The 18,455-nt window shown below is 47.6% G+C and overlaps 1 protein-coding gene across 1 annotated transcript in view; it reads left to right on the top strand.

Moving 5' to 3' along the window:
* DLGAP2 (DLG associated protein 2) overlaps positions 1–18,455 on the top strand; it is a 480,560-nt gene that overhangs the window by 365,847 nt on the left and 96,258 nt on the right. The window contains exon 3 of the mRNA XM_012809840.2: positions 16,299–16,364. The gene's annotated coding sequence lies outside the window, so the exon portion shown is untranslated. The remainder of the gene's footprint in view (positions 1–16,298; positions 16,365–18,455) is intronic.

The following is an 18,455-nucleotide window of genomic DNA, read 5'->3' as shown; positions in this document are numbered from 1 at the left end:
GGGGGGGATGTCTGGCTCAGTTTCCTTTCCAAGGCGCTGACAGTCACTGAGCTGCAGCCCACACACACAGGCATTTTACTTAGAACAACAGCTTAACCCGAGAAGAAAAGATTGTATCTAAGTAAATACACAGGGCAGCTCATCCTTTTGTTGGCCTGTCAAATCATCTGTCAATTATTTGCCAAATAAAGAGAACAACAAAAATGAGAGAAAGGTGAAGGACACAGGCTGGTTCTCACGCTCCTGCAATGGGGTCAACGTTCAAAGACATTAGAACAAAATAGTTGGATAACTGATCCACGCACCATCCACAGCCCTGTTGGGAGATAGTGACAGGAAAGATTTATAGTTTTCTTTTCAGCATTAAAGAAAAATCTTCCAGAAAAATCTTAGGGAGAAAAGTCAAAGTTAGATGACATTTTATTGGATTTTATTTTCCAAGGCACTGAACTGACAGAAGATGGATCAAGAAAGTCCAATTCTTTGCCCAGGAAACTAAACTCTTGTTAGGGCCACAGGGTGGCTCCACTCCCAGTGCTAGGCACCTCCGCGGGGCAGGATCCCCAGAGGAGACCCCGGGTGGCCCAGAATTACACTGCCCCTCACCATGCCCCTTCCACAGAGGTCACCTCTGTTGTCCTCCAGGGAGGCTGGCGACGCCTTCCCTCGGGGCAGGAGACAGGTGCATGAGGGTCCTGCTTACTTAGCTGTTTGAGAGGAAGTTACACAGTTATAACAAACGTTTTGTGCTTGAGAATATGTGGGTTGTAGTGTTATTTTTAAATTGCTTTTTCTACTCATTGTTTTACTTTTAAGAGAAACATGAGCCAGACAGACCAGGCCTAGGGCCATTTCACGGGAATCTGTATCCTCTTCCCTCTACCTTTATGCTTAGTGTAGGAGTCTTTATGCTTGAAATATAGTTTCACATTTGCTGAGAATCATTTCATTTCTTTTTAAAGAATTCATAAAAAATAATAACTAAGAATTTATGGAGTGTCTGCTTTACAAAGTGATTGATGTGCATTTTTTATAACTTTTGCAATATATTACTGAAAATACCTTGTAGTTAATACAGAAGGCTCAACAAGACCAAGTCCCCTCTGCGAACCCCTCCGCCTCAGGAGGGTGCAGTGGGTGCGAGGCTGCTGAGGAGACACCCAGGAGACACAAAGATGACCACTGAGAGGTGGCCTGGGTCATCAAGGTGATGGGTCAGGGCTGTCACTGGGGACCTCAGGCTGGATCATGAGAGGAAGAAGGCAGGACAGAGGGGACAGGAGCACTGGTGGCCTTGGAGGATCCACGCAAGGCACTCTGCCTGCAGCCTCCCAAAGCCCAAGTGCTCGTGCATGCACCAATGCTCGGGCAGCCACCACTGCCCCATCCTGGTAATAGGAGTGAACCCCACCCTGCAGCCAGAGAGCTGGAGGGGCCCAGCCAGGAGCAGCCGCATCCAGTGTGGTTCGGCTAGAGCATAGGTATTTTTGAGGGAGCAGTTTGAGGCTGACGGGAGGCCCTGAGTGATCCGGGCCCTCACCCTGAGGCCCAGGTGATCTGTACTTCTTGAGGAAGTGACCTGACCTGAGCTCTACAAAGTGTCCATCTAGAATCTGATGGGCCCACTGGGCAGAGACACCAGTGGACGTGTACAAAGCGTCTTGATTGTCTTCAGAACTCCCTGCTGCTCAAGGGCACTGAGTGGGCCTGGGATCCTGCTTCGGTCCTCACCTGGAGGCTGAGCTGAGGGAAGACGGTGCTGAGGGCAGGACGGAGGGTGACCCCCGAGGAGGGAGGCATCTGGCACAGTGACCGGAGAAGGCAGGACCTAGCTGTAGGAACCACTGCAGACCAGCCCACGGATGTTCACAGATTAGGGCCTGTGAGTTTCAAAAGTTCACTATGGCATAATAACCAGAATCAAAATCTTTTATAAACAAACCAAAAAGGTGAGTGTCCCCTGTGTTTGCCTGAGGGTTTGGCATGACTAGGAAACTAGGATGCTGGGTCCCCTTTGGCCCCCGGGGACAAGGTGGGCACAGGCTGCTAAAGGGAAGGGCTGGCAGCTCTGTCCCTAGGGGCAAGTGTGGGCCGAGGCACCCAGGCAGTGACAGGCCCCGAGGGGTGGGGTGGGGGTCCTGAGCTGCAGGTCTCTGTCCACACAGCCTGCTTAGCGCTGGTCAGGTCTCAGACCTGTGTCATTGCCCGGTCTAGCAGAGTGAATAGTCATGAGCTCCGGAATCCAACAACAGAAAACGTCAGAGGTGGCTAGTTGAAGACATTAACGTGAGTTCTGTACATCCTCACATCCTGAGACACTTCAAAACAAAAAGGGAAGTTCGAGACCTGGCTGCTCACACCTGCAGCCGAAGGTTCTGCCCCAGAGTGAGGGTGGATGACCCAAGAGGGCTTCCCAGCACCACAGCACCCTGACCCTGAGGGAAGAGCGTGGTGACGTCTGGGATACCCCCAGAAGCTCAGGGGTCTCCAAGGATTGGGAATCCTCAGGGCAAAACTAAATGAGATCCGGGTTATGAGTTGGGCAGGAATTTATGGTTAAAATGGCCGTGGCATTTGGTAAAAAATATTCATTTTATTAGTTCATAAACTATTATGGGAGATCTATGAAAAATCAAATCGGCCCTAACTGACCATAATATGTGAGGAGTGGGGTGGATACAGATCATGACGTAGTTTCCAAGGCTCTTTAATCTGCTCATGCTGCGTCTTCAGGCTGCATCCAAATATTTCCTGGCAGCAGAAAACAGACCTGTTCCCCCTCCCTGTTTTCTCTGCTGGGTGCCTCCTGGGAACTTTTATTTGTCCCATGGCTATGGATCAATAAGAAAGTGTTACCCTAAATTACCCTAAATTTTGATGAGAACAAGCACATTGAGGATCAAAATTATATGATCACATCAGGCATTTCCATGGCCTCTTTTAAGGCTCTGTAGAGAATTCTGTGGACATTTGCAAATGTGCCTTGATAGGAAGTTTCAGAAATGAGCTTGGAAATTGGGGTGACTTTAATGCAGCTGCCCTGTCATTTTCCTGTGAAATTATTTTTGTCTTCCTTCTCTCTCATCGTGCCAGACAATTATGATAAGCCTTTTTAGTATAATTTAGATTAGGTTGATTAACCAGATCAGCGCTACGCCATAAAACACAGTGAGGAATTGCAGATTTCTTACCTCGTTTTCCACCTTCCAGCAAAGGCAGGACTTATCTATTATTCAAATGCAGAAAATGTTTTTAAGAGTGGCTGACTTATTCAGCATTTGTGAGAAACCAGGTTAGCGATGTGACGGCCGTGGTGCTGTGCGTGAGAAGGGCTTTGGGAAGTGCTCTCTGGGTCGTGATCTCGCAAGATGAACCTCTGTGTGGCAGTGGCAGCAGGGGGACTTGGGGGTGGCTCAGTGGCCTTGACACATACCTGCTCCTCCTTCAGTGAGGTTCATGGGTTGGGTGATGGGCACGGTCAGACGTGGGCCTGCTTTACAGAGAGGATGAAGTGAGCATTTACAGGGCCCAGGGCACCATTCATAGAAAGCCTGTGAATAATCAGGGGGCATCTTCATCTCTACTGCTCTTCCGAGTTCTTCTCCCAGCCTCCCGCTTCCTGGGCTCTGGCTAAGGCCTTCCTCACTTGCTCACACTCTCATCGGAAGGCAGCGACATCCATGTTTTCATATTCCAAGAGCCACTTCTGTTCTGAAGGGGTCAGGAAAGCAGGAAGGAAGCATGCCAGATGCATGTGAGACCCCACATACACTGCCAACTACTTTCTGTAGGTTTTTCTCACCTCATCTCTAAAATGACCCTTGGACATGAATGTCATTGTGCCCATCTTACAGATGAGGAGGCTAAGGCTGAAGTTACTTATCCAGAACTGTACAAGCTAGAACCTGCTTCAGCCTGGAACTGAGCAAGTCAAGTCTGCAAATTACAGCAGATGGGAAGCACACAGGCTGGGTGTCCAAACAGCACTTCTAAGAGGCAGCGAGGATGAGGGAGCCAGGTCTGTCTAGAAGAAAAATGTACAATCTCAGCTCCAGGAGGCTGGCGAGAGCTGCATAATCTTGGCCACACTGTGGCACATGTGAAGTCTGCCATATTCTAACTAGCTCTAGATAGCTCCTTGGGAGAGAAGGACCCCTGTGGAGGGTGGGGGGCGGTGGGCAATGCAGGTTTCCTGAGGAACCACAGTGCAGCGTCTACTGAAATGCACCTCGTGCTTCTGAGCAGAGAGCTGCTCAGCAAATTGAGCCACACTCTGCCGACTCTGAGTAATATCTAAGAGCTTTGTGCCAAATGGGACGACATTGCCAGGGTTTTCATTATAGAAAACATAAATTGCTGGAGGCAACTGTACTGCCATTGGAGCTGGCACTGTTGGACCGTGCATTTGTGTCTCAAACACGGCGTTAAAATGCTGCATCTGTGCAGCTGCTAATCTCAGGAAGCACTGACAGATGGGGAAACTGGAACAGCCTCTGCTCCGAGAGTCTGTCTCCCTGTGCCTGGAGTCACTGCGTCACCCACCAACAACAGCGGAGTTGAGGAGGCTGACACAGCATCGGGCTGTCGAAACTGTCATTGCTTGGCACAGTCATTTTTTTGTTTAACTTTCAGGTCAAGAACTATGTAATTTGTTAAAGCAAAATCAATCTAAAGTCCAAGGGCTTTTACAAATGAATTGCAATCTAGGTGCTGCCATAAAACCTTGTACTGATTTGGTTTCCTGTGAACAAACTTGATGTGTGATGTATTTAGAAAAAGAAGGATGATGCCTCAGGCGTGATTGGGCCCATGAATAACAGGGAACCAGTTTTATCTGTCATTTTGTAACAAATGTTATTTGCTTTTATTAATACCCAAAGTGAAATAAATGAATAATGGCTGGGCCTGGGAATATAGATCAAAATTAAGTTTTATGGCTAAGTGGTACTAAAAGTGGGTATTTACAGAGATTCAGGGTATGAAACAACCAACCACAAATCAAATTTTCAATGTTGCTCTCTTTTAAAAAATGAGAATAAACATAATATTTTGGCTGTGAAATATTTCAATATACAGTTTCATAATTAATACTCTGCGTGATTGTGTTTTTTCAGTTTTAATACTCGAATGCAAGTTTTAAATAGTGTTACTGAAGTTAAAAACATAAATCTTAAACTAGTTTGCCCTCAGAGGGCATTGATCCCACCCAGAGAACCCAAGAGCTCTCCGTGGTGCTGAAAAGCTAATTCCCTTACACAGCAATGTTGCTATGTGATTCTCCCGCCAGACCTTGAGTCCCTGCCAGCAGGACCCTGCCTCACTCACAACTGAGTCACAGCTTGTCACCCTTCCTGTTGTCAGTCTTCAGGTGCTGATCAAGCACCAGCGGTCAGGGGCATTTTCATCCCACCTGTGAGCACATGCTCTGCAGACCCCTTTCCCCTCCCTGGGAGAGCAGTGGCCCTGAGGTCACTGGGAGCCTCTGCGCCACATCCTCTTCAGATAATCCCTCCAGACTTCCATTTCCAGGACATTTCCATCATAACTGTGGAAATCTTTGTTAAAGTGATATTTTTAAAGAAGTTCAATAATTGCTAAGACTCTTTCTGGTAAGGTCAGAACTACTTAGTTCCTTGTGAAGTTCCAAGCTGTGGCAAATCCTTCAGGATCTCTGAACAACCCCCTTAGGGCAGGGCTGGAGGTGTCCTCCTTCCACCTGCTGCGCCAGGCCCGCTGACCCTTAGACTCCCAGCATTTCCCAGGAGGCCTCCTGTCCGGGGCAGATGCAGGTCCAGGAGTCAGTCCTGGCGGGAGGACAGGTGCTCCATCACAGTGCAGGAGGCCCTTGCAGGTCAGCATCAGTGGGTTTGGCATGTCTCTTTTCATAGCCCAGGTTCTGCTGCCAGAGAAGGCGTGGTTTCCAGAGGAAAGAGAAACATGGAGTGGGCAGTCAAACACCTAAGAAAAGCAAGTCTCGGTGGTCCTGGCTCACATTCCCTGCCTGTGTTGTCCAGAGGCAGGTGCTGGTCACCCTGCTTAACCCCAGACCGGTTGCAACGGCTCAGAAAACATGTGTGCAGTTCATGCCAGCATGTGGCACAGGAGAAAATGAGGACTTCAGAGACAGAAAGAAATTCAGGACGCTGGTTCTAATCAGTGCTTCCCCGGAGCAGTCATCGGATTTTAGGTTAAAGACATATTATCTTCGAAGCTCACTTTACTCATTTGCAAAATGGATAGCATAACATTTTATTTTAAGCATTCAGATAACACCAGTTCCCTTCTCTGAGATTAGTGGGTGTGATTAGTGAACAGTGTCACAGACGGCAGAGGCCAGTGCCTGGCCTGCTGGGAGGATGAGAGGGCTGCCGAGGGACCCAGATCCGGGGTCAGGGGCAGGCAGGGAAGTTATCCCTGCCGCTAAGATTTCATAGCTTTTTTATGAGGTTGATCCTAGGAGGACACTGGATGGAGCCTCAGGGACTGAGCTGACAGGCAGCCTGACTAATCTCTGCTGTTGACATCTACACCCAGCTCAGTTTCTGTGAGGAGCTAAGGCATTATCCTGCTCAGATGTGTCCTGAGGGTGCTCTGTCTGGATGTCCTAGAACCCCGCATTGGCCACAGAGAATGCCTCCTTCTTCATGCCACCCATGGACTAAATGTTTGGAAAGCAACTGTCCACACTGAAATCCCAGCTGCTTGCATACGGTGCCCATGTGCCTCTGGAGTGCCCAAGTCCATTTCACAGAACAAGGCCACCCTGCATGTGAGGCTGAGTTCTGATGTGACCTGCACACGGAGACGGTGCCCAGAGCCAGGTGGACAGCTGTGGGAGCTGCTTTCTATGACCTTCTCTGTAAATCTCAGTCCAGCCATCACAGGCATGAAGGGGGAGGCAATAAAGAAATATCAGCCTGAAAGACATGAAGAGTAAAGCCAAACACTCTCACCACCGTCCATTCTCTCATTCTGGGTATCCGATTCAAAAAAGGAAGATGATTTTGGCTTCACTGAAGGCTACTGGATGCCAAGTATTTTTATAATTTTTTATACTTGTAAAAGGCATATAGTCTTTTTACTTTTCCAAGAAAACTTGGAAGGCACAAAAAATGTAGATGAGATAAAATGTAGCCATAATTCCTCTAATCAGAGACAATCACTGCTACCATCTTGGTTAATTGCCTCCAGACTTTATTTCACAGCAAAATCAGGATCATAAAGCACATACAGTTTGCATATAGCTTTTCTCCTTAACATTATGTTGGGAATTTCTAAAACATTTAAAAGCTCTCTAGCATTCTACACTATAATGGTACTGTGATTTATTTAACTATTCTGCTTTAATTGGACATTTGAAGATCAAGGCTTATCAATCTTTTAAAGGAAAAAAATGGGCATCACTTCTTACCCTGAAGCCATTTGCAGAAAATCCAGAAAAAGGTATAATAATAACACGTCATTGGAGCTCCTATATCTCCCTCCACATCAAAGCACCCCGGGTTGAAGTGACGCCAAAAATTCATCAAGTGTCAGAAAATAAGACAATATGTCAAATAAAGAATTTAACAGTGTTTAAAAGTTAACATCTTTTTCATGTTCAAACTCGTGAAAAATTCCCATCCAGAAAGCATGTTGTATAACAAAGAAACAGAGAGCGGGTGAAGACAGGATGGGTCCCATCCACTGCCTCCAGGGGGATCATAATTTTCTCAGTGGCTGCTGGTCAAGCAGCAGGCGGCCATAACCTGCCCGTGGAGGGGCAGGTGGTCAGGAGAAGGCGAAGCAATTTAGTAAATCATTTTGTTCATTCCAGCTCCTTGGTGATTCTCAACCCTGGCTGCACGGCAGCGGTACCCACCGAGCTGCTACTAGAGTGACTCTGACCCCACCTCAAACCAAAGGGACCACGGCCTCTGGGGGTGAGGCCTGAGCACTTGCCCCTAAAACTCCCCCAGATTTAGCAAATGAAAACACAGAAGGTCCAGTTACATTCGAATTTCAGAAACTATTTATATTTCATGGGGTATACTCAAAAGCATTCATTGTTTCTCTGAAATTCAGATGAAACCCGTCGTCCTGTGTGCTATGTGGCAACTCCACCCAGAGGCTGCTCGTGCAGGACTTGGGAGCCCGTCAGAGACACAGAATGAGTTTGGGTTCCACGCTGTGGCTCTGACCCCTGGGGCTCTTATGAAACATAGCTACAGGCAGTGGAAACTTCAGCTGAGGAAGACTGTGATTCTGAGCTTTGTAAAATGCCCTTCACTCTGTGTTTAAGGTAGTCTTTTCTGTATAAACCTGATGGGATTATCTTTAAGGGATCCTTGGTTATAAAACCTTATTAAACAGCTGCATGCCTTTGGAGGGTCAGGGACTGGCCCCTCCACGGTTTTGTTGTGTATTTGTTTATTTGGGGAGTTGGAGTTTCCCTTTGTAATTAAACCCTCACCCACTGACACCGTCCCACGTCAGATCTCTTGGATCAGCAGTTTCCAACACTTTTCTTATTGCCAGTGAAGAGTTGCAGTTTCTTCCAGGAAAAGCCAGCATTCAATTTTTTCCTGAGTGTTTTTCATAATGAAGTGTATTTGTGTTTGGTGAAGATCAAGGTGTGTAGGACGGATAGTACAGGCTGTCTGATAATTCTGTAGATCTATTTATGTCAGGCAATGACTTACTTTCTCCCCCATGATACAAACACAAATATGGCAGAGAGGCAGTATAATGTGTCGGTAGCTGAGACAGAGGAAAAACTGATAGTGTCAGATTTTGAAGGACATGACGAGGGCATTTTCACCAGTTCAGACAGTGACAAGAGGAATTCGTAGAGGTGGGACATGGGATTATACGTTCCGAGGAAGAGTGAAGAGGAAGAAGAAGACAATGGAGAAGAAGAAATGGAAATAGGGAGCCCGAGAGAAGAAGGCCACGCCCGGGTAAGGACAGAGCAGCCTGCGGCTCAGATGGCTGAGCGTCAGGAATGCCATGGACCCCACAGCTCACACGGATCAGGGGAGACGAATACTGTGAGGCCTCAGCCTGGCCTGTGACTGCAAATAGAACCGGAACTCCACTGAATGCTTCCCAATCGTTATTGATAATGAAACTGTGGATGTAATTATTGCGTTTACAAACAAGAAACTACATATAGTCAAAAAGTTATATAAGAACAGATTCATCCAAAATTCTGGTGATTTCATAAAGGAAGAAATATGAGGACTATTTGGAATTCATAAGAAGGTGCGTCCAAAACTCCCTCGTTGTCCACAAAAAAACACACAATGCAATGAATCTTTGTGGACACAAGTGCAGCCGAGGACAAGGCATAGTGACAAGGGGAGTGGTTAATACTGATCCGAAAGGAAGAGTTCTGAGGCAAGCAGTGAAAAGCTTACCAAAAAAAGGTTGGGGTCCCCGTGGGAAAGACCCGAATTACATGAAGGCGTGCAGAGAATGAGCAAACACATCTGTCCCAGCCACACGTCCAAAGAAGAAAATGAAAAGAGCGTGCGGAGAGGGTGCTTAAAGTGCATTAGTGACTTGTACAATGATATGTAGAATATAAAGGGTTTTCATGAAATTATAGCATTTACTGTGAGGCCAGTCACTGACCCCCACTAGGTTCATCAGGCACAAAACTGGCATTGGTATGTGACTGCTGTGTACTGATGGGTGTGCAAGGGATTTAAAGCATATTCTATAAAATTTAATTAATGGCACTTTTCGAGTGAATAATGTTCAAGTTTAATAGCATACAGATACAATTTCATCTTGAAGCTCTTATTTTAAAAAGAAATAGACTGCCTCAGCGGTTTTTAATCTTTTTTTCTGAGTCCAGGAAAATTAAGTGTGTATTGCTCTTAGTCATAAGGGAGATGATTTTGTAATTTATTTGAATGCGTGGTGGTGGCTAACTTAACTTGATGAGGCCAGCACAGCTTGGAAACAAGACACGTGGGGGTGATTTGCACGTGTGGTGATAGGAATGCCGATACTTGCTGTCCTGAGTGTTAGCTGCCACCTGTTTTGACAGAAAGCCACTTATTGTCATTCTTTGCTGAGTGGGGTGGCCTCATTAGTGCTTTGAGTTTTCCTCTTAGGCTAAGTTAAGTGACATCTAACTATCAGTGAAAATTCTGTAGACTTTCGGGGCAGCTTCTGCTGAGACTTGATCCTTGGTCCAAAATGAAATTATGAGCATTTCTATGGTTTCAAAGAAAAGCCATTAGTAATCATTACGGCAGTGGCAAATGCAGGCTGGTGGCACAGCTGTGAACGACAGGGAAGAGGAAGCTGGCATTAAAACTAATCAATGTCATTGTCCTCACGGAGCAGAAATGAGCCCTTCATCGAAGCAGCCTTCAAATCCTGTCATTAGGGAGGCAGCTAGAATATAGACTTGAGTGTGCTTCCTTTAAAAGAAAACTTCTAAAGAATGAAAAGGACCCAGAAACTGGGCAAACTCAGCCCAACTTTGTGGCGCACTTTCCGGCACTGAATTTGCTGAACTTTCTGTGTGAGTCTCAGAAACAGCCCGTTCGTCCCACAGCTGCTGGGTCTACACAAGCTCCGCGAAGCCTGGTCCCACCTGTGTCCCTCTTCCCCATGAGGAGGCTGCCCAGAGGGTGCCCCCAAAACACAGCCTCATCTCCCCGTTACCCTCGGGGAAGCAATAGGAGAAGCCCGTGGCACACAGGGAAGGGGGTGCCAGGCCGCAGGCAGAGGCCGAGCTCACGGTTACCTCAGCTCGGTGTTTACGAGGTGGCAGTGCTGTTGTACCCTTCACACCAAGAAGTTCATCATTTTCTTGTGTGCAATTTCCCTTTTCACATTTAAACACACTCCCTTGTCCGTCCAGTGCTCTGAGGGCTCCACTGCTTCTTATTCCTCCAAGTTAGCATGATTTCCCGACAACGCCCTCCCCTGCCCCGAAGATGCAATTTGTGCTTGAAGAAAACTTGTCATTTGAAAGTGGACATTCTCTCTGCTGCTTTTCTAAACCTTGCAGCCGGCATTCATGGGGCCTGTCTGTAAGAAGTGAGGGTTGTTCAGCACTGTCTCGCACACAGACGCCACCGCATAGGGCGAGCAAGAGGAACTCTGAACCTGGTTGGAGCCATGGCTTCCTGGAGACCCATCTCCTCTGTGACCAGGGAGAAGTCACTTAACCCCTTGAAGCCTCGGTTTCTGCGGCTGTGGGACCCGAGGTGACAATCTGGCATCACGACTGAGAGGCAAGGGCACATTTGCAGACATGCATACCGATTATTATTCAACCTGTCATTTGTCTTCACCGATTCCCACAACTGGGGCTCTCTGGTGGTCTGGGTGCCACTCCTGACCTGCCAGGATTGGAAAGGGACCAATGTCCACTTAGTCTTGTGACTTACACCCGGCAGGAGGATAAAGAAAGGTGATGCCTGGATGAGATGCTGGGGGCCTGCATGGGAAGGAGGCTGAGACTCACTGTCCAGCTGCCCGGCCGATGTGTCAGACCAGCACCCCCTCCCCCCAGCTGCCATGCTGCATTGGACAGTCCAGCACCTGGGCTCGCAGGGCCATGCTGGGGGACCTGGGGGCTAAAATGGCTGCAGCAGTGAAGGTGCATCCTCAGGGAAGCATCTGGACATGCTCCTGTGATCATCAGATTGACTGTGAATTCAGCACAGGTAAACCACATCTGCGTTCTCCACGTTGACATGAAATGTTTGGCTCTATGCCCTGGGGGACTCTGATCTGCAGGCCCTTGAAGGGCAGCAGATCCCAGGCCCTCATCCTCCAGGCCCAGCAGGGCTTGTTTCCGTAGCAGCAGGGCTGCCTCCAGCATGTTAAGTATCTCTGGTGTAAGTAGATGAATGCTGTGAGTCACTAGTTCTCCGAGCTCAGTGCATCTTTGATGTTGAGTAGTGCATGCGTGCATCTGCAGAGCTCATGCCAGGCCCCATGGCCACAGAGCGCCCCGTAAGCTGGTCCTGCGAGCCTCTGGGCCCCAGTGGAAGGACAAGAATGCAATTACCACATTCCAGGGCCTGCACTGTCCCCAGAGGTGCCTCAGAGCCACCTTGGAGTGCCTGAAAACACAAGTCTGCCTGCTCTGTAGAAAAGATTCTGTGTCTGCTGGCTTCCATGGACATCTGATTTCTGGCTGCATGTTGGATGTGTGGCCCATCCATCACTCTCCAGTGTGTCCAGGAAAGCCCCGTTAGGAGACCAATGCTGAATCTTTCAATGAAGCAGCACTGGACCAGTGTTTTCCAACCTTTTTTATCTCATGGCACATTTGAACTTAGAGTTAAACTTCTGCAGAACACTTAAATTATGTTGATTAAAAAAAAAGAATCAAGAGAAGAATATATCTACTATGCTTTGAACTTCTTTCAAAAATAGTTTGATTAATAATCTTCAAAAGTGTTTGGAAATCACTGCCCTAGACTCTAGGGGCCCATCAAGAGAAAAGCCAGGGTTTGAGCCCTCTGCGGGGGCCTCACTCTCCAGCCCCCACTTCTGAGCCATGGCCTGCGGACCCATGCTGATGGAACGCCTCGTCCCCATTCTCCCTCTGGGCACTGACTCATCACGTGGTAAGTCAGGGGCTGCGGCACAGCCCGTGCACTGAGTAGGATGCCTTGTACGCATTATATTTTTATTAAGTGCTGTCACAAATTATCTCAGAGCCAGTCGGACCCCTCCAGGGCCTGGGGAGCAGAGTGGCCATTTATGTATTTGAAGCATGAAGGTGCTTTCTGAGAGGACAGAAAATGCCCCCGGCACACGTTTGGTTGGTGGCAGATCTGTGCTCTCTGACTGTGCCCAGTGGTTCCTGTCACAGAGGACCCGCGTTTCCTGGCAGAGGCACTTTGCACACGTAGAGGTGGGTGTTGGCTCTGAGGAGAAACTCCAAGACAAAACCACAAACGGCCTGATTTGGCACAGCCAGCAAGTGTGCAGGTTGGAAGGCCCTGCTATAAGGAAGTTTCTGCAGATAAGAAAAACAATTCATAAAGTGAATTCAGCCAGAAAATATTGTAAGTGAGCGGTTTGAAATCAAGGAAAACCCCATCAAGAGTCGTAACGTTAAAAGGCTGTGTTTCTCTAGTGAAGACTAAAACTCATTAGATGCATTCGAATGTGTAAGTGGATGATTTCCAAAATGTTTCAGTCGAAGGCCTATTTCTATTTTTGCTAAGAAAATGTGATGGAAATTTGAGCATGATGTCCGACATAGGCACTATTAATTTCACGGCGCTGATTAACCCCACACCTGTGGTCTCTGCAGTTCCCGGCCTCTCCTGGCTGGGAGGCACTGAGTTTGGGCGGTGGGGAAGGAAGCAGCTAAGTGAGGCTCAGTCAACACATCTGAAGGTGCTCGGGAGCACAGCAAGCAGAGCTGCCCCACTGACACCAGCCGCAGTCTGCTCTGTGGGTGAGATGCTGTCTCATGTGGAGCAAAGTAATTCTTCCCCTTCAGGAGGGCTGTGCAGACAGAAATCTCCTGAAAGGAAGGGTGTTTGGGTCTTTCTCCAGGCGCAGACAGCAGCAGTGTGGGCTGCCAGCATGACCAGGGCATTTCAGCTTGAGAGCCTTCTGCGTCCTCACATTTCATGCCTTCAGCCCCTCTTTTAATCTCTGTCAGCAGCCACCTTGCCGGGCATGGAGGGTCATGGGAGGACCAGAACGTTGGTCTCACAGCCTGTGATGTGGGCAAGGCCTTGCCTAGAAAGCACTCGGGGCTGTGGCAGGTGCACAGTGGAAACACGCCAGCCCCACTGACGGTGGGGGCGCATTCTGAGAACCCCAGTGGGTGCCTGAACCCTCTGATAGTTCAGACCACAAGCACACCTGTGATGAGGCTTACCTTACTAACTAGGTGCACAAAGAGATTCATTGCAATAACTAATAATAAAATTGAAAAATTAAAGCAATATACTGTAATAAAAATCATGGGAATGTGCCCTCTCTCTTTGTCTTACGATGTCTGCTTGTGCCATTGTATAAACCTGGGAAGGAGGCAGCAGTACGAGGGCAGCACGGGAGAGAGTCGAGGTGGGAACACAAAGCCCTGCTAGAGGAGGAAGGGCTGGAGCTGCCAGTGATGCTGCATGAGTGAGGAGGTGACACCACAAACAAGAACCTTCAGTGCCCTGAACCCACCTCACATTTCTTTTTTTAATTTAACTTTTTATTAAATCATAACTGTACACGTATTGTATTTCTTAGCTTCCAAGTTCTAAGTTCAGTTGCTTCTAGACAGAGGTAAATTGAGCAGCCAGTTGCATCTTCCCCCAGAACTGAGGCTGACTTTCAAACACACCTGCTCATCCTCCCTGGAGTACATTCTCAGAATAACTAGGTGTGTTCCTCCTGCAGCGCTGTGGGTTCATCCTGCTAAGCCCAGGCGCCGTGTGCTGTGTGCAGCTTGGTCAGCTTACACGTGTGTCCTGCCTGCTCCTGTTGTGGTCCTTGTTCTCTGAGCCTCGTACTTGTGATTTCAACAGCGCGATGTTAACGCATCCTTCACGTCCATTCAGCTAACGCCTGTACTTCTGTTCTCAATGTGAGTTGAAACTAAGGGGAATGTGTGCGATTCGTGATGGAGAATTTGTTGTTTTGGTTTATCTCCTGAATTCTATTCTAACGCACTGTTTTTGAGTTAATAAGACTGTGTGATTGAGTCTCCATGGAGACCGCACTCAGTGAGAATTGTCTAGTGTATCTTGGAACAAATGAAAAAGCTGCGGTATTTGGTTTCATATTTTACTTATTGTGGTCAGACTGGCTTTGTGGTAGGTGGTTCATTAATGGGAAAACCCAAATTGAAATGTGTGCATTGCTGTGCACTTTGAGGAAATGGGTTGACTTATGTTAAATCATTCGAATGAACTGTCTTATAAAATATTTAGCACAATTGAAATAGACATTTATAATACTTATGTATTTTTTAACAATCAGTGACTAGGAGATCCCAGGCAATGACATTCTACTGCACATTTATCCTGGGGGGGGGGACGCCACGCCCTCTTCCTCAGCACCCCCATCGCCAAAGCTGCCGTCTTCCTTGCCTCACTTTCTGTCCACTTAGTGAACATGGCAGAGGCTGATTGGCTGAATTGAAGAGGTGATGGTAGTGTAAGCAGGTTCTGTGGTAAGGTGCTAAAATGAACCCTTGGCAGACCACGGAATAGCTTCTCTAACTCCAGACGGACAGGCCTCACCGTCTACCCCTGGATATTGGAAGCCTGCAGACATACAGAGATGCTTGTCTAGAGTCTAAACATGCAATTATATTCAGGTTATATTTATGGTATGTGCCAAAATGATGACACATATATGTGCATGTACATATACCTATCTGACATGTATGTGATCATTTTGCCACATATCCCGTAGATACAAATATGTTTGCAGGTATCTGTAATGTATTACCAAAAGCTCCCTTGTCTGAAACTCCCCGTGTCCCTCTTCAGACAGTTCAGACTAGGACCCTTCACCTCTCGCTGTGGGTCCCTGCAGTAGGGCATCCCTGGGCAGCCTGACACCTCTGACCTGACCACAGCAGGTGCAGAAACAAGGCAGTCTAAGCACCATGCACCTGGTGTGCTGAGCACGGCACAAAATGGCAAGGGCTGCTGGACCTCGTGGGGTCCGTGCCACTCCCCAGCCTGTTTCCCCGCCTATGGGAGAAGGACAGTGCTGGTGACCCCGAGGCCTTTCCCAGCCTCACAGTGATGTCATGCTAAGAAAGCAGTGTTTGCTTTTGTGTTGTGCACAGAGTGAACAATTGGAAATCAATGCCAGTGACCTAGAATGATCTCCCAACAGAAGGAAACGAAATAAGCGTTTTGGACACAATGGACCTAAAATCAACTAATATTAAGCACTAAAACAGTAACCAAAGGCTTTGAACATTGCAGAGTAAAGCACTGAATTACTTCCCCAAGTGTAAGGCTTTCTAGACAGTCAGGGAAGCCTTGACCACAGATGAAGCAGGGAAAACCCTGTGGGGCTGCTTTACAGAGGTCTGTTGTCATGCAGATGATGAGATAAATTCTAGGTTAAACCAAAGGTGAAGCTGAGAATCCCTAAGTCAGTACTGGGACCAGAGAAATGTTTTCCAGAGAAGAATGGCCATTTCTGAGGTTGTTGGCACAAAATGCCAGGCTCTGAGCCCCGACATTTAAGAAATCAGGAGGTGCTTTCATGTTGAACTGTGTCGATACCAAAGAGTTTTGCGATGTACTGTGGTGGCGTCCACACCAGAAATATACTAAAGGGTGACTCTGTTTCTGTCTTTGCAGAGGAAGAAGGTGGAGACCTGGTCCAGCCGGGCATCAGCTTCCCGGGGCCGACAGAGGAGGACCTAGGTAGGGCACAGACACCTGCGCGGGTGCCCAGGCCCAGGGCCACCTGCACACTCCGCCTTCTCACATGCATGTTAAGCGTATTTGCCTTTAGAAAGTGTTCTAATAAGAATTCAAAGAAATTGGACAGTTTCTTTTTCCAGAAGTAGTATTTTATAAATGTCATGGATGCTCTGAGTGAGAAAGGGTTGTTCTGGATCCTTGAAAATTAATTGAGGCCCTCGTTGACATAAATGGTGCACGTCTCACACTCTCTGCTTCGCTCCCTTAGGACCTGAACGTATTCTAAGTCAATCTAAAGATGCAAAAAGCTCTTTTATTTGGACTTTTTCATGTAACTCTGTTAATGGACACGAAAGTGTGCAAGCAGCACACACTTGGGTTTGGATGCAAGTTTCTCCCAAGGGAGCTCAGAATGGCTGTCCCACGGTGTTCTCCCCGTGCTGGTCAAAATAACCGGAAATCTCATTTTTATGCTGCCACGGACACAGCAAAGCTGGCACCATACTTGGCCTTTGGTCATTTGATGCAGAGTTACACTCACAGGGCCTCTGTGAGAGGCAAGAAATGTTGAATAAATTCAACGCCAGACAGTAATGGAGGAAAACAAATCCTGTCTTAGGCCCCGACTTCCCTGTAATCCCTTAGGTTACCTCTGACCTGAAAGGTTCTCGGCTCCTTGTCCAAGATGCCGATGGCTGCATGCTGCTGTAATACTCGGGCTACATCACGGGTCCTAAGTGGGATTTACATTTAAATTTAAATGTTTTTTAAAAAATTTTCAGACTTTCAGCCAACAAATCTGTTGCTTGTTTGATTGGCCCCAAGAATAGTGTCGAAAATTGAAGGACTCCACTTTGTGTAAAGCTGTAATTTCTTTTAAAGAAAATTACAGTCAGAAAATGTTTGCTTTTCAGTTTGAAATTATAAAAACAGCCTTCTAAAAGCATCACAGTACATTGTCCACTGTGATTGAGTCCTAAATTCACTTCTCACTCAACATTCTAAACAAATCTTTCTTTGCTTAGAAATACTCAAATCTTTACTTCTTATTAGGAAGGAGTACTGCTATCACATTTGGATAATTATGCACCTTTTAAAACAGTTTTCCTCTGGCAAAACCCTGCGTTGTGGTGAATACGCACCACTGGGCCAGGAGAGGTCCCCAGACAAATGTGGAGACTTGAATGGCGCATGCTTCATGGAGCCTTTGAAAACAGCCTGCCCACACCTTGCACTCTCCAGAAAATTCAATGTCACAATTGTGTCTGTGGTACCAGTTCTTCCTGTGATGGTTTTTAGAGTGAAGAGAAAATGCCAATAAAGAGAAATGCCCGTTTTAAGCCACATTTATGTGACAAGAGCTTGAGGCCCAATCCATTGGCCTCCTGAGGCCCCCTGGGTGTTCCTGAGGTGAGACCTCCTCTTGCAACAGAAGGCACCGGGGGGCGTTCCACATGAGAACAGGACCTGGAGGAAGCATTGAGGGCAGAAGCCGGGACACAGCAGAGAGACCACAGGACTTGCTCTGGGAGAGCAGGCTTTGAACAAGGTCCTACTGTGGATCCCTGGGTCAGTTTAAATTCATCTGTGGTCACAGGAGGTGGGTGTTGAGGGGCCAGGCTGGGGGTCAGAGGACTCCAGTGTTACATGGCGGCTTTGTGCAGACTGGGCTGAGGGGACAAAACGTAATTTCTGACTGTGGCAAAATGCACACATAAAAGTCACCCTGTCTACCCTTCGCAAGTGCACAGCTCAGGACCTCTGAGCAAATTCATGCTGCCCTGCAGGCAGCACCACCTCCGCTCCAGAACCCTTTCCTCTCCCCCACTGAAGCTCTGTCCCCATTAAACCCTGGCTCTCCCTAGTCCCCAGTGTGCACACTTGGCTTTCTACCTATGAGATTCTGACATCCGCAGAGACCTGGCCCCAGTGCACGACGCAATGTGGAGACCTGCTCCCAGTTAATCACATAGTGTTGAGATCTGATCCCAGTTAATCACATAGTGTAAAGACCTAATCCCAGTTAATCAAGCAGTGTAGAGACCTGCTCCCAGTTAATCCCATAGTGTAGAGACCTGATCCCAGTTAATC

This window comes from Otolemur garnettii, unplaced genomic scaffold, assembly GCF_000181295.1.
Source record: "Otolemur garnettii isolate 467f Iridium unplaced genomic scaffold, OtoGar3 scaffold00114, whole genome shotgun sequence".
Taxonomy (NCBI): domain Eukaryota; kingdom Metazoa; phylum Chordata; class Mammalia; order Primates; family Galagidae; genus Otolemur; species Otolemur garnettii.
The sequence above is the reverse complement of the archived record's forward strand: the minus strand, read 5'-3'. Positions and strand labels throughout refer to the sequence as shown.